Source organism: Sphaerodactylus townsendi, linkage group LG06 (genome assembly GCF_021028975.2).
Source record: "Sphaerodactylus townsendi isolate TG3544 linkage group LG06, MPM_Stown_v2.3, whole genome shotgun sequence".
Classification (NCBI taxonomy): Eukaryota; Metazoa; Chordata; class Lepidosauria; order Squamata; family Sphaerodactylidae; genus Sphaerodactylus; species Sphaerodactylus townsendi.
The window spans coordinates 663,217-667,734 of record NC_059430.1 but is presented as its reverse complement, the minus strand read 5'-3'; positions in this window follow the sequence as shown (position 1 = coordinate 667,734).

The following is a 4,518-nucleotide window of genomic DNA, read 5'->3' as shown; positions in this document are numbered from 1 at the left end:
AGCAACACATCCAAAAGCGGTCCGTGGCTTTTAGGCCTCCCTCCCTCTACGAAACTGCTGCCCGACACGGAAGTTCCGGGAGACACTTCGACCCTCCTCCCCATCCCGCCAGGGGGGTTTCAGAAGGGGGGTGGAGTCTGCACAGCATTTGCATATCGGGACTATTATTATTATTATTATTATTATTATTATTATTATTATTATTATTATCATCATCATCATCATCATCATCATCATCATCATCATCATCATCATCATTATCATCAGAACAAAGAACATAAGAACAAGCCAGCTGGATCAGACCAGAGTCCATCTAGTCCAGCTCTCTGCTACTCGCAGTGGCCCACCAGGTGCCTTTGGGAGCTCACAGGCAGGAGGTGAAAGCAATGGCCTTCTGCTGCTGCTGCTGCTCCCGAGCACCTGGTCTGCTAAGGCCTTTGCAATCTCAGATCAAGGAGGATCAAGATTGGTAGCCATAGATCGACTTCTCCTCTTCCATAAATCTGTCCAAGCCCCTTTTAAAGCTATCCAGGTTAGTGGCCATCACCACCTCCTGTGGCAGCATATTCCAAACACCCATCACACGTTGCGTGAAGAAGTGTTTCCTTTTATTAGTCCTAACTCTTCCCCCCAGCATTTTCAATGTATGCCCCCTGGTTCTAGTATTGTGAGAAAGAGAGAAAAATTTCTCTCTGTCAACATTTTCTACATTTTCAACATTTTCATCATCATCATCATCATCATCATCATCATCATCATCATCATCATCATCATCATCACCTACCTACCTACCTACCTACCTACCTACCTACCTACCTACCTACCTACCTACCTACCTACCTATCTATCTATCTATCTATCTATCTATCTATCTATCTATCTATCTATCTATCTATCTATCTATCTATCTATCTATCTATCTAACTTAATATACCGCCCCATCCCGAAGGGGCTCTGGGCAGTGTACAACATAAAAACATCATACATAAAACATCATAATATAAAGGAGCCCCTTTTCCTTTCTTCCGTTCACATGGGTGCCCTTCACCTGTTCAGGCAGTGACTGGAACCAGAGGTGGGATCCAACCAGTTCTCACCACTTCTCTAGAAGTGGTTACCAATTTTTTCTGAGTGCCAAGAACTTAAAAGTGAAAGAGTGGAAGGGAGGGAAATAAAGTCTCTCCTGCCTGTTGTGTTTGCATGGCAGTGCCTTCCACCTGGGGTTGTGCAAAAGGATCCCAGTGATTTTCGAAATCCCAGGTTGAGGGGAATAAAACAGGCCAAACTCCTTTTGGGAGCGGGGCCTGTACAAAGTCCCCCCACCCCAAATGATTTTTATAACAGCCCGCAGCCCTTATCTTTGGCCTGTGTATGGAATCCACTGGAATGACTTTTGCCTCAGCTTCACCTCAGGCGTAGTGATTCTCCTCTATGCCTGCAATAAGTGGTAATTCCCAAAGAGCTTCTTCATTGACTTGCCCCCTCTCTGTGGCTCCCTGCCCACCTAAGGTTGTCAGCTCTGGGTTGGCAAATTCTTGGAAGATTTGAGAATAGAGTCGGGGAGAGTGAGGTTTAGAAAGGGGAGATACTTCAGTGGGGTACAATCAGTGGTGGGATTCAGCTGGTTCGCACCACTTCGGCAGAGCCGGTTGTTAAAATGTTGCTTGTATGTTACCACCAGGAAAATAGGAAAAATATTTTCCTGAGCCTGCCACCGAACTACACTGGCTAAGGATCAGAGCAAAGAGACCAGTGTTGTCCAAAAGCCTCCACAAGTCCTGGAAAGAACATGTATATACAAATGTGCTGATATTTCACACGGTTTCCTTCTTGCCTTTGTCCCTTTTAAGGTTTAATGTAAGCCCCTCAGTGTTGGATTTATTATTTGCCAAATGTTTAGGATTATACTTTAGCTAGGTTCTCCAGTTGATTTAAGGTTTTGTTACTGTTAATTTAGGATACTCTTTTGCTTTATATGTTTATATGGGCTTGTACTGTACTGGAGGTTCTTTGTTATAAGGTTAAGGGATTCTATAGAGTTACTTTAAGTGATAGACAAGAAGAGAAATGGATTAGAAATATTCTTCTTACTTTATTGTATTAATAGAAGAAGCTTTTTAGGATTTTAGTAGTTTTATTTTAGCTAGGTAACAAGGAAGTAGATCAGAAAATGCAAGTAAGGACAACTCCTTCTTACAATCTGATAAGTTTGTCAACCTCAACAAAAGACCTTTTTGGACATACAAGGAGTGCCTTGGCCATTTGAAGGACATCACCCTACTTCCCATTGGACTATTTGAATTTTCACTTCTAGGATCTCAAGACCCATTGGACTACTGAAGTTTCCACTTCTAGGATCTCAAGATTCCTTGGCAGCCTTTTCTTCTGGGACTTAATCCCATCAGCAAAAACAAAAGACTGTCTTCCTCCTCTTTGTTTTAGATTGTCTGTATTATGTGGCAGGGGACTGTAATTCTGTATGGTTGCCAGCTCTGGGTTGGAAAATGCCTGGAGATTTGGGGGATGGAGCCTGGGATAGTGGGGTTGGGGGAGGGGAAGGAGCTCAACAGGGTATGATGAGAAACAGCCGTCCTTTCCCAGTGGGAATCGAATGGTGTTGTCTGATGAGCCAAAACAGACCAGCCAGCAAAATGCCAACACAAAAATTTGCCTTTGGGATTGCTTTGAACGTTCACGCTGTCTCCAGCTTAGACCAGCTGTGAACGGGTAGCGATGTGATCTGTTGGCATCATTTTAGACCATCAAACACACGTGCATGCTAAATAAATAAAAAAATAATTAAAGCTCCCTATTACCATGCCTGAGGGCTACATTGGGAGTGTCTTCTAATTCTGAGCTAGGCAAGTCCACCATGAATTGCTTGCAAAAACTAAGAGACATGAACTGCTCAGATGCAACACGTTCAAATGGGCAGGAATAGCTACCAATCTTGATCCTCTTTGATCTGAGGTTGCAAATGCCATAACAGTCCAGGTGCTCGGGAGCAAAAGCCGCAGAAGGCCATTGCTTTCACATCCTGCAGGTGGGCTGCCAAAGGCACCTGGTGGGCCACTGGGGGTAGCAGAGAGCTGGACTAGATGGACTCTGGTCTCATCCAGCTGGCTCGTTCTTATATTCTTAAATGCCTTAGCAGACCAGGTGCTCAGGAGCAGCAGCAGCAGAAGGCCATTGCTTTCACATCCTGCCTGTGAGCTCCCAAAGGCACCTGGTGGGCCACTGCGAGTAGCAGAGTGCTTGGACTAGATGGACTCTGGTCTGATCCAGCAGGCTCATTCTTATGTTCTTATATTCTTAAATGCCTTAGCAGACCAGGTGCTCAGGAGCAGCAGCAGCAGAAGGCCATTGCTTTCACATCCTGCCTGTGAGCTCCCAAAGGCACCTGGTGGGCCACTGTGAGTAGCAGAGTACTGGACTAGATGGACTCTGGTCTGATCCAGCTGGCTTGTTCTTATGTTCTTATGTTCTTAAAGGCTGCCATCTGGCAATGAGTTCATTTTTGACCTTGCTGCCTTATTGATCGGGCTAAAGGTTCAAAGAAGCAAAGCCGGGGGTTGCAAAATGCTGACTGAACTGAACTCGATCATAAGACATTAGACTTTGTACCGGCAGGTTCCCGTTCTCTGCTGATAACTCGGTTTTGGAAAATTAGTGTAAAAGAAATTAACTTCACAAAGAAAAAGTCATAAGGACTCTAGAGAATTAATGCCACATGAGAGAACATTTAGATTCAAGTCCTGCAGCTCCTTAGACACCAATCTTAGACTATACCCCCTGCCTCAACAGGTGTATAATGTCTAGACCAGGAGTGGGCAATTATTTTTTCCATGGGGCCGCATAAGAAACAGAAAATATTGTGGAGGGCCGGGCCAAAAGGCTGAACTCAATTCTGCATAATAGGGGCTGATAAGTGACAGACAGGTACACAGATCAACTTGGAATCAGTGGCAACAGTTCTGCATACAACACTATTTGGCACAAAGAATCACAGGCTTAACCTACCTGCATAGTTGTCCACTGTGACAATCAAGCAAGTGGGGAAACTTAAGTCCCTTGACCTACTTTTTTCATCGACTGGCGCTTTTGAAAGCCCCGCAGAAGCAGGCAGCCAAGGCAACCAGCTTCTGCGGGGCTTTCAAAGACGCCTTGCTCCCCAGCAAGGCAGGGGGACGAGGCGCTTTTGAAAGCCCCACAGAAGCAGGCAGCCAAGGCAACCGGCTTCTGCGGGGCTTTCAAAGGAGGGGATCGCCCCAGAAGCCACTGCGCGAGGGGGGAAGGGGGAGGGTTAACGTGAGCAGCGCGGTTCTAAACAGGTCCTCTTAGGCCAGGGCCAAGTCTGTCATAAGGGCCAGTAAGGGTCATCAGGCGGGCCGGATGTGGCCCCCGGGCCGTATAATGCCCAGGTCTGGTCTAGACCAAGGGATGTAATAGTACCGCTCTATTCTGCATTGGTCAGACCTCACCTGGAATACTGTGTCCATTTCTGGGCACCACAATTCA